Source organism: Sus scrofa, chromosome 1, assembly GCF_054392235.1.
Source record: "Sus scrofa isolate SSC_HxYL_T2T_F1_AM1 chromosome 1, Sscrofa_HxYL_maternal_Yorkshire_Landrace_v2.0, whole genome shotgun sequence".
Taxonomy (NCBI): domain Eukaryota; kingdom Metazoa; phylum Chordata; class Mammalia; order Artiodactyla; family Suidae; genus Sus; species Sus scrofa.
In genome coordinates, this window is record NC_139383.1 from 63,454,463 (window position 1) to 63,466,520 (window position 12,058).

General features: G+C 34.3%; 1 protein-coding gene and 1 long non-coding RNA gene across 5 annotated transcripts in view; one reads left to right on the forward strand and one right to left on the reverse strand.

Moving 5' to 3' along the window:
- LOC106508899 (4-galactosyl-N-acetylglucosaminide 3-alpha-L-fucosyltransferase 9) overlaps positions 1-12,058 on the forward strand; it is a 200,635-nt gene that overhangs the window by 105,248 nt on the left and 83,329 nt on the right. Inside the window, exons 2-3 of one of the 4 annotated variants that reach the window (XR_014806183.1) lie at positions 3,706-5,902; positions 6,574-9,553. The gene's annotated coding sequence lies outside the window, so the exon portion shown is untranslated. Of the gene's footprint in view, positions 1-3,705; positions 5,903-6,573; positions 9,554-12,058 lie in introns of those variants that run through there. The other 3 variants (XR_014806189.1, XR_014806195.1, XM_084960883.1) reach the window with 3 other exon arrangements.
- LOC110260380 (uncharacterized) overlaps positions 1-12,058 on the reverse strand; it is a 408,289-nt gene that overhangs the window by 88,606 nt on the left and 307,625 nt on the right. The gene's annotated exons all lie outside the window — the stretch shown is intronic.

The window sequence follows — 12,058 nt, forward strand, 5'->3', positions numbered from 1 at the left end:
TCTTCTTCACTCCCTCTCTTCTGGCACTTCTCTCAAGAATAGGCAAAGAAGGCTTTCTTCCTAATGTTCTTTCTTCAGGATTAAGTCTCTTTTATACACAATTTCATGGAAACCTAGTCATCTGTGCTTGCTGACAAATATTAAGATGAAGAGTAAAAATCAGTGAATCATCTTAATGTTTCATCCTCACTAAGCCTCTGGATCTTAGTAAAACATCCAAATAATAGACTAATCCACCAAGCCTTGCCTTTATATGTAGGAGGAAACAAAAGGAATTTAGAAATGCTGCTTAAGACTGCTGGATTTTAAGCCATACATCAAAATAATGCTTTAAAAGGCAGAAACTAGGTGTCTGTCTCCACCTCTACCCCATGTCAGGCAGATGCCTTGATTAAAAAGAAAAACAAGTATGTAGGAAGGCAAAAGAGAAAAATGTATCATCATTGTTTCACTAGGTTAGACACTAATGTAGAAAATTTAAGAGAGTTTATAGTTTTCCAGCGTGTACTACAAAAGAACAACAGAGATAATAAGTTTGTTCAGATAAAACTTTCTCAACAAAAATAATAACAATATGAGTAACTCCATGACTTAAGTGTTACTTATTCAGCATGGTGAGCCATTATTAAATCATAGCCATGATTCAGGAAATACACACATACACACATGTACTTTGTTGACCTTCATTATTTGCTCTCTTCTACGTAGGATTCTAAATGTTTGATTTTTCTGATATTCCAGCCAAGTTCATTTCAAAAGCACCAAATAAGATGTTGGATATAAAAACAGAGCAAGAACGGCATTTGATGCCAAGACAGAAAAACATTTTTAAAAAAAACACAGATGCTCAGATACCATAACAGTCTAGAACCAGTTGACATAGAAGTAAATGCCCCTTCTTTTTTTTTCTTAACTGATTCAATATTTTGATCCTATATGTCAAGATTTATAACCGACACATTACACATGTTAGATGCAATGATTATGTTTGTGGTTTTACTCATTTAACAACTCTAAGCACAAAATATATACAATTTCAACAGAAATTTAGTCTACTTCTAAAAAAAAATCTCAATTTTTTTTTTCAAATTGGGGACTCAAATAGTATTGAAAGTAGATATCTAGGCAGAATTATCTTATACACTGAATTCAGGGAGCCTTGTGCAAGGGAAGACCCTTTTGTGCCACAGCTGCAGCAACTCCAGGTCCTTAACCCACTGTGCCACAAGGGAACTTACAGGAAGGTCCTTTTTGAGTAGACACTTTTAACTCAGGGCTGTATTTGACTCCCAGCTATAATACCTTCCAGTGTCTTAATATGGAAAAGTTATTTGAACCCTATAAAATGAGGATAATAAAACACAACTTACACTGTTGTTGCAATGATTATATGACAATTACATACACCTGAATAAGCATTCACAGCTATTAAAAATATAGACAAATTATTCACATACTTTCTTATACCTTTGAAAAGGTAAACATTAGGTAAGATTTGATGGTAAGGACAAGGAGAAATGCCATATCTATCCTCCAGATCTTGCTTATCTTTAAATGGACTTACATCCAATATTCAAGTGTAAATAAGGAGAGAAATGTACAAAATTAAGGCAAAAATTAAATTTTATCTGTTAAATATAAGGTTGTGTAAATACAGAAATAAATCTGACTAAATTTTGCATTAAAATTTACTAACTTCAGGAAGAAAATAAAGTTAGGTGTTTGGGGGCATACAATGGGAACAAGGTTGTGTGTGTGTGTGTTACTGAGTACAAGATACCTAACTTATAAGATACTTTTTGTAACCTTTAACTATGAGAGGCTTATTTGGGTATATTCTACAGAAAAAAAAAAATTGACAGGGAATAAATTCCTGTAACAGTTTTAGGAAGCACTATCTTTTTTTTTTTTTTGGTCTTTTTTGCATTTCTTGGGCCGCTCCTGCAGTATATGGCTAGGGGTCAAATTGGAGCTGTAGCCGCTGGCCTATGCCAGAGCCACAGCAACACGGAATCCGAGCTGTGTCTGCAACCTACACCACAGCTCACGGCAACGCCAGATCCTTAACCCACCGAGCAAGGCCAGGGATTGAACCCACAACCTCATGGTTCCTAGTTGGATTCGTTAACCACTGAGCCACGACAGGAACTCCAGGAAGCACTATCTTAAAGAGAAAACTAAATCCACTTTTTATTTTACTTTAAATTATTCTGTAGTTTGAAAATATTTTCTCTTGATTGAGGAATGTCAGTGGGTCAGTTTCCCACTTTGCCTTAGATGTAATCTTCGTTCATTACTTAATAAATGATTCATGTATGTGGGTTGATGTCTTAGCCCATTTGCGCTACTCCAACCAAGTACCACAGACTGGTAGCTTATCGACAACAGATACTTAGTTCTTACAGTGCTGGAAGCTGGCAGATTGGGTGTTTGGTGAGAGCTTCCTGGTTCATGGAATCCATCCTTTCACTGTGTTCTCACATGGTGAAAGGGTTAGGGAGCTCTCTGGATCCCCTTGGAATAAAGCACTAATCCCATTCACAGGAGCTTTACCCTCATGAACCTAATCACCTCCCAGTACTATTATCTTGAGCATTAGCATTTCAACATATTAATTTGGAGGAGGAAGGGGAGGGATACAAACATTCAGATCATAAGAGCTGGCTTATATCAACCTGAAAATTAAAGATGTTTGGGCATATGTCCAATTATTTAGTCTTTATTCCATTAAACATCCAGATAATTATAAATATCCAGATGATTTAGTAACATTCTGTGTATGTGTATGTGTGCTGTAGACATTTATTCTGCAAGTGGAAAACATGAAAAATAGAGGTCACAAAATATAATTAGTTAACAAGATATCTTACACTCATTTCCTTAAGGTTTTAATTGACCATTCGTTCTTTTAAATAATATGTTTCATTGTATAGGCATAGGTTGTTTTATTGTGCTTCACTTTATTGCACTTTGCAGATACTGAGTTCTTTGGGTTTCTTCGTTTTGTTTTGTTTTTTTAAATTGAATGTTTGTAGCAACTCTGCATCAAGCAAGTCTATCAGCACGTTTTCCAACAATATTGGCTTACTTCATGTGTCTGTCACATTTTGGTAATTCTCCCAATATTTCAAACTTTTTCATTATTATTGTATTTGTTAAGGTGGTCTGTAATCAGTGATCTTTGATGTTACTATTGCAAAATATTAAGACTCACAGAAGGCTCAGAGATGGTTACTATTTTTAGCAATAAAGTATTTTTAAATTAAGGCTAGAGCCACAGCAACACGGAATCCGAGCTACGTCGGCAACCTACACCACAGCTCACGGCTGTTTTTTAGACATAATGTTATTGCACACTTAATAGGCTACCGTATATTGTAAACATAGCTTTTATATGCACTGGGAAACCAAAAGCTTAGTGTGATTCCCTTTATTGCAACCATTCACCTTATGGCAGTGGTCCAGAACCTATCCCACAGTTTCTCTGAGGTCTGCCTGTATATTGAAATGACTTAAGTTATTCAATAATATTTTCATAAAAATTAAGAGAAACCACAAATTAATATAGGAAAAGGACACAACAAGCATAAAGATCTATGGTTGTTAAGACATGATTTTTTATTAGTTTTCTACTGGTTATTTAGCTACATATAGAATATATCCAGCACATTTAACTGATGTATTTCTCTTTCTTTATCCCAACAGGTTTAGAATGTAATGATTCAAGAATTTTATAATACCGTGGAGTAGCTTAACAACTGTCTATGTGCTTCCCATGATATGTTCTCTGTATTGTAAGTATATATTTACTTTCCCAAGTTGGCTCGATTGTGAAAGAAATGTATTCAATTAGAACTTACAAGTAACTCATTTTGTTTCAGAAGATTGTAAGCTAAAATTCATCAAAAGTACGGAATAGTTTTAAAAGTTTATCTTATATGAAGGGATGTTCTGTGAATTTAGATTTAACATTGTATCAGAGTTAAAGCTTAATATAGTTATCTCTACTAGCAGGTAGAATAATATACCCATGATGTTTATTTATGTTTTTGTAAATATTACACTTAATAGCCTTAAGATTTCTATACTATTCCTTATTTTTCTAGAAAAAAAACCTTAAATATTGCACCCATGAAATTCTCTGCTAAGGTATTAAAATTTCTTGACATGTCTTTTGAAAAATATAATGTGTAATTTTTCAGAATCAGGGCAACTTCTTTCTATTTTAGTTATATTTTTGAAAGGTTTTAGTTTTGGCAATATAATACCTATACCACTAAATCATTCATATAAATATGTGTAGACTTGTGTGTGTGAATATGCACGCACACACACATATGTGGGTCTATGTACATACTTAATTTCATCAATAAGCTAAATAAAAAGAAGAAAAATTATCTTTGTTCAGTAAGGAAACCTCTTAATATTAATTGCTGAAAATGAAGGATAAAGGTGAAAGGCAAGGGTTCTATGTTTTGATTTTGAGTTAGGTACTAAGAGGAAATATTAATTTACGGCAGTGGGAAGGAAAGGAGACAACCGAATCTCTTTTTCCTCAGAAGCAAGTAAGCTGTGAACTAGAGCTCCTCAGTAATCAGAAATGTTTTCCAAATTTATGGCATGTTCAGGGCATCAGGAGATGCTATTCCTTGACAGCATATGATACTGTCAGACCTGCAGTACCCATCTTAAGCCTTACTTTCCATTCTTCCATCCCTGTTCTTGCTGGAATCCTTCTGAAAATAAAATACATCAAAAGTGACTTGGAACTTAGTGACCCTTGATCCTTCTCCAGGAGAGAAAGAGAATGAGGCAATTCTGATTATACTGTGGGAGTTGGAGGTAGTGGTGGTCAGGTTATCAGCCTGCCATTTCAGAACCCTGAATGCCTTTCAACATGAAATACAATTTAATACATAATATGTGGTTCTAAAGCAGTTCTGTCTAGAGAAAATAGAACATGAGACATATACATGATTTAATTTTTCTTGTGCCCACATTTTTAAAAAAGTAAAAAGAAGCTGGTAATATGGGGTTAATAATATATCTTATTTAACCTTATATATTCAGAATACGCTCATTTTAACATGTGATCCATGTAAAATATATTAAAGGGGCTTTTTGCGTCCTTTTTTTCTCATATTAGGTCTTTAAAGCCCAGTGTGTACTTATAGCACATATCAGTATGGATACTAAATTTTTGCCAGATTTGCTTGATCTGTATTTATATTTCATTAAATTCATAGTTGAAAGATTAACAGTGCCAGTTGTCCCATATATACTTGAAAGTTTTTCAATAACTAAATGATCAGTTTTAAAATTTAAATTAATCAAAGTTAAAAGCCATAGCTTCATAGCCATGGCCACATATTAAGTACTCAACCATCCCCTGTAGCTAGTAGCTACTGTACTGGACATCTCTTTTCCAGAGAACTATTGACATACTGCTATAATTCTGCTACCTAATGTATTTTGTAGGCTAACCTCAGCACACTAAAGGAGTATATCAGTTTAAAATTTTAATGATAAAAAAAGTCAAATCTCACACCTCTGACTTAAAATGAAATTTTATAGAACCACTTATTTATGAGAAATTATGGATAAGAATATATACAAGGTCTAAACCTTCAAGTTGTGATACATTGGAATTTGTTCATTGTTTGCTTCAGTGTACATGCTTTTCTGTCACTAAATGAATTAGCTGATCACAACCCTTCCTACTACAATGACTGAATCAAAAGCAAAAAAATAAAGTAAAGGAGTACCTGTTGTGGCTTAGTGGGTTAAGAACCCAACTCATACCATGAGATTGCCGGTTTGATCCCTGGCCTCACTGACTAGGTTAAGGATCCAGCTTTGCCGCAAGCTGCTGCATAGGTAACAAATGCAGCTCAGATCCCATGTTGCTGTGGCTGTGGTGTAGGGCAGCAGCTGCAGTTCTGATTTAACCCCTAGCCTGGGAACTTCCTTATGTCCTAGGAGTAACCCTTAAATAAATAAATAAATAAATAAAGGCTCTGAGAAAAATACTGTTAAAAGAATGAAAATGTAAGCTTCAGATTTGTAAATCACATATCTGATAAAGGATATATAAAGAATTTTTAAAATTAATTTTTAAAAACCCAATTTAAAAACTGGTTAAATATCTGAATTTTACTAAAGAAGATATATGGAAGGCCAATAAGTATACGGGAAGTTGTTCAACATTAGAGAGATACACATTAAAACCATGATTTGATACCACTGGACATTTTTTAAAGTGGATTCATTTTTAAAAATTTAACAATACCAAATGCTCATGTGCATGCAGAACCTCAGAAATTTTAATTCATTGCTGAAGGTAATTCAAAATGGTGCTGCCACTTTGGAAAACTGTCAGTTTCTTTCAAGATTAAACATATCCTTACCATATGATTCAGCATTTTCACTGTTAGGTATTTACCCAGGTGAATTTATTTATTTATTTATTTATTTACTTATTTATTTATTTACTTATTTATTTATTTATTTATTTACTTATTTATTTATTTATTTATTTTTAGGGCCACACTCACGGCATATGGAGGTTCCCAGGCTAGGGGTCGAATCAGAACTATATTCGGTGGCCTACACCACAGCCACAGCAACGTGGGATCTAAGCCTCATCTGTGACCTACACCACAGCTCAGGGCAATGCCAGATCCTTAACCCACTGAGCAGGGTCAGGGATCAAACCTGCGTCCTCATGGCTACTGGTCAGATTCGTTTCCACTGAGCCACTGCAGGAGCTCCCCAGGCGAATTTAAAACTTGCTTTTACACAAAAACCTATATGGAAATATTTACATCGATTTTATCTATAATTGTCAAAATGTCAAAATAACTATATCTTTTAAGTGGTGATTGAATGGACAGAATGAAGTATATCTATACACTTGAATACCAGAGAGCTATAAAAAAGGAAAGAATTATTGATTCATGCACTATCATGAATGAACCTCAAATGCATTTTGTAAGTACAAGAAGGAGATCCAAATGATTAATATTGTATGATTACATATGTATGAAATTCTACAGAAGGCAAAACATAGAGACTGGAAACAGGTCAGTGTTTGCCACAGTTTAGAGATATAGGAGGACTGACTGCAAAGTGATAGTGTGTGGATATTCTGGGGGTTATGGAACGGTATTTAAGGTATTGTGGTGGTGGACAAATGACTGTATGCTCATCAAAACCCACATAACTGTACAGTACAAAGACTGAGCTATATAGCATGCTAATTAAAAATAGGGAAACAGATTGCTAGAATATCCAAAGATGGAGTAAAGACTGTGTCAAATGAAACTAACCAAGTTATAAATTTAAGATGTAACTACACTGAAGGTCAAGGGAGAAAAGAATCTACCCTAAATAATTTTGAGAAATAGTGCTTTGACAGGACAAAGACTAATAATACTAGAGAGAAAAAGAACTGTACATAGTAGATATACTCTATTTGATAATTTTTTTTCACAGGAGTAGAAGTAAATTCTGAAACTACTTTACATATGTACTAGGGTGAAACACATAAGTAAATAACTTGACAGTGGAAGCTGGATTTCTCATTGTCACATAAACGAAGGGAGATAATTAAAATAGACTTTGTGGTGATAAATTAGAGACAGTGGTATCAACATGACCTCAATTTTGTTTTAATATACATACAAATACAAAACAAATATAGGTGTGTGTATACATGGGTATGTATACATAATATTTATTAGCTCCACCTCCTGAAAGGTCCTAGAAATAGTAATGGCTAATTCTAGAGCTAGGGCTGGAAAAATATAGGATGAATCTGAAGCACCTAGAATTACTGAGGCCTGTCAAATGAACACAGGAGCCAACCAGAAAGCATTCCCAATGACCAAATCTGAACACTTTGAGCAATAAAATAAAAATAATACTACATGATAACCTAAGGGATAAAATATGTATTAATGGTCCACACTGATGCAAATCAATGGTTGAATATAAATGCATGACAGAGAAGAAAAAAATCTTTCCTACAGAAAAATTCCAGTTCACCCACTCCTGTCATGTTGAAGCTTAATTTCTGTCCCCTTGAGTGTGGGCTAGACTTCATTACACAGAGAGTTTAGAAATGAGGGAAAAAGGTAACTTTTGTGTGGTGAAACATAGTCACCTTCATTAAGTGATCACTGTTATCATCTCCAAGAGAGGCTGTCTTGACACCAAGTACTCTGGTATGACCTGAAGAGGATACTTGATTTCCATGATGTTCTCCCCCCGCAAACCCACAGCCCCACCCTAACCTTGAGAAAAATATGAAACAAAGCCAAATTGAGCCATATACTACAAAATGCCTCACAGCACTCTTTCAGTTTCAAGATCATGAAAGGAAAGACTGAGAACCACAGCTGAGATGAAAGAGACATTATGACTTAATGCACTATGGTATCCTGGATCTGATCCTGAAACAGGAAAAGGGGCACAGCAGGAAAACTGGTGAAATCCAAATGAAGTCTGTAGTTTACTTTTTTTTTTTTTTGATCGGTATTCTTAATTTTGACAAATGGACTGTGGTTATGTTCATAGTAGGGCAAGCTGGATGAAGGAAACTCTGAACATCTTTGTAACGTTTCTGGAAATCACAAAGTATTACACATTAATCTTTAAAATAGATTATAAGCGGAGTTCCCATGTGGCTTAGTGGTGAACGAATCCAACTAGGAACCATGAGGTTGCCCGTTCGATCCCTGTGGAATTTCTCAGGCTATGGTCAAATCAGAGCTGTAGCTGCCAGCCTATGCCACGGCCACAGCAACATGGGATCTGAGCCGCATCTGTGACCTACGCCACAGCTCAGGGCAATGCCAGATCACCAACCCACTGAGCTAGGCCATGGATCGAACCCCTGTCCTCAAGGATATTAGTTGGTTTCATTTCCGCTGAGCCACAACGGGAACTCAGGGATTCAATTTTAATTCTTTTATGGCCATTTGGTTCCATGTTCTTGGCAATACGGTCTTGCTGGTCATGTAGGCACTGGTTTTTATTACATAAATGGTTGTGTATTCAGATACCAAATAAACCAATAAAGGCCTAAAATGCCTCTAATGCCTTTTTAAAATTGAGGTAATTAAGGACTTGTGTACTTTATCTAATACAATAATAATATCACACCGCCGAAATCCCTTACACTTTCCTAAGAGTTTAAAGTTTTCTCTATTCACATCAGCCTTATAGTAAGTGTGTAAAGAAGGAATTCAGATCACATTCCTCCTTTATAAATAAGGAAAGACGTCTCTGAGAGGTTAAGTGATTTGCCTAGAGGCAGGCAAGCTTGACAGGATGGAGCATCTACATGGAACACACCTTGCTTAACTTAATCCTTTGGCTATGGTACCACTTTATAAAGTCCACTCTGTATGGAAATATTCTGATTGGTTAGAGTATGTTCTTGTTTTTCTTTAACTTCCAGAGATGACTGAACTCTTTGCCTTACTTTAAGTGAAATAACAACAAATTTTATCTCAGTTAAAAAATATTAGTTTGCATGTAAAGCCAAAAATCTCATCTGAAATGTCTTTCTGCAGAACTTCAAAATCTGACCTGGGTTACTAGGTTGCAAATTGCTGTTTCTAAATTACTTATGTTGTATTAGACACAAGTATGCTTCCACTTTAAGGAAATCTAATATATGAGAAGAAAAACAAAAAAAATTTACAAACTATTAAACTGAGAAGTGATTTTTTTAAAAAATTATAAAGTGATGGTCTCACAAAAGCACTTGTCATGTCTTTTCTCAGATGACAGTCTTCCCTGGTGTAGTTTTGTTAGATTTATACAAAGTATTTAAGAAGAGAGAGATTTAGTTAATAAAGCAGAGCATCCTACCCCTGGACATTGTGATCCTTTTCTAAAATACTTGCATCGCCATGGCTATCTTCTGCAAGTTCTGTAAGTAAGAGTGATCTCATAATCCATAGGCAGTTTTAACCTGGAGAAAATTTATAGCATACTCTCTCTTATCAATAAATCAAGCTTTCTCCCTAGAGCTTTCCAATCACCATGCAGACTTCTAGGAGAACTTATTTTATTAGGTAATTTGAAAATACTTTATTAGGCTATTTGAAAAGCTTCTTGAATATGAGAGGATAATAAATAATAAAAGAAGATACAGCAATAGAAAAACATGTTCTGTATCTTCAAATAATTGTATAGTAGATTCAGGAGAAAAATGCAGAATCAATCCAGTTCATCCTATGCTTAAATCTCATTCAATATCTGTTAAAATGCATAATGATGCATTGAAAAGACCCCCAAATCTTCCTTTGTACCATGTTTGAATGCTTAGAGTGCTATTTTCTTTCTTCTAATCTAAATCCCTTCTACCATAGTGAAAGACATCTCATTTTTGGTTTTTTGATGTTGTTATCATTGTTGTTCAAGAGGTATATTCAGAAGAGTTCCTTTTTTTGTAATACTTGTCTCTTTTGTACTAAACCTTCCTGCTGTACTACCTGGCGAACAATAGATACTTAAAATATTTGTAGTTTTGAATTCCTAAATAACATACAATTGAGCACATTTTTCAGTTAAGGAAACTAGACTCAAGAGGTTAGGTAATCAGGAGTAAGTGGAGTAGTATGGCTGGGACCATAAGCGTGAGAGGCTCTAGAGTCCCAGTGTTTGCAGTAACCATTCTGTGTTCCTTAGTTCTGTCAAATCCTGGATGGATGGATGGATTGATGGGAAGATAGATAACTTGTTCTTATGTTATAGATTCTTGATATCAAAGCCATAGAAAATGTTTAACCAAATTTGGAAACTTCCTATATATAAAGGAACCGAGGAACACAATTGGTTATAGAGAGTCCCATGGAATTGGGATGATTTGGGAGAAAATTAAGGATGCAGTACTTTTATCCTCTGTACCAAGAACTTATCACTTTATTTTGGTTACACCCAAAATAGCACTTTATTTTACCTTGATAGTAGGGTCAAAATCAACACCAGTGGAAGACTGTTCCTATGATAATGGCTACTTCATATTCTTTTCTATTCTTGTCCCTTTAATGATATATCTGCATTTCAGACATGCAAATGCAAGCAACTCTCAGTCTGTGTTTCCAATAATATGCTCAGGAGAGTCAATTGACAATGATATCTGGAATATCTGAATTTAAATTGTGTTCAAGTTTGTCCTAAGTTTTTATTTTTAGAGACTTTTATTTTTATGTTTTATTTTTAAGTTGTATTTTTATGTTTTCTCTGTAGTTACATTGTAAAGAGACAAGAAAACACTTCACAGTGAGCCAGCTCCTCTAGGAAAAACACTATGATGTGAATATATGTTATTAAGTATTTAAAATAAGCAAACATATCATAAAATTTTATTTAAAGCCGTGCATGTTACTCCTATGGAATTTCTAGCTGGCCTTCTAAAACAAATGATCATTCTGTAGATTTTTGAAGTGTAATTTTAATTATTTTAAACTATTTCTATTCTGTTTTTTTCTCTTCATTTTATGATCCTATTAATAAATAATTTCCCCTTTCACTTTATGTCCCACCACTTCTTTTTTTAAATTGAAGTACAGTTGATTTACAATGTTTGTGCTAGTTTCAGGTATATAGCATAGTGATTCAGTATTTTTGCAGTTTATATGCCATTATAGGTTATTACAAAATGATGAGTATAATTCCCATTTCTATGTAGTTTACCCTTGTTGCTTACCTATTTTACACATAGCGGTTTGTATCTATTATTCCCATATCCCTAATTTGTACCTCCCCCATATACTCTCACCTTTGGTAACCAGAAGTTCATTTTATATATCTTCTTTTTAAATTTTTTTAAATTTTTAATTTTTTAAAATTAAAGTATAGTTGATATACAATGTTGTGCCAATTTCTGCTGTACGGCAAAGTGACCCAGTCATATGTATATATATTTTTTTCTTATAATATCTTCCATTATGTTCTATCCCAAGAGGTTGGATCTTTATCTTCTTTTTAATTTACATTATTTTTGTTCTCAAAACACAGTAAGGACTCATCTCCAAAATATATA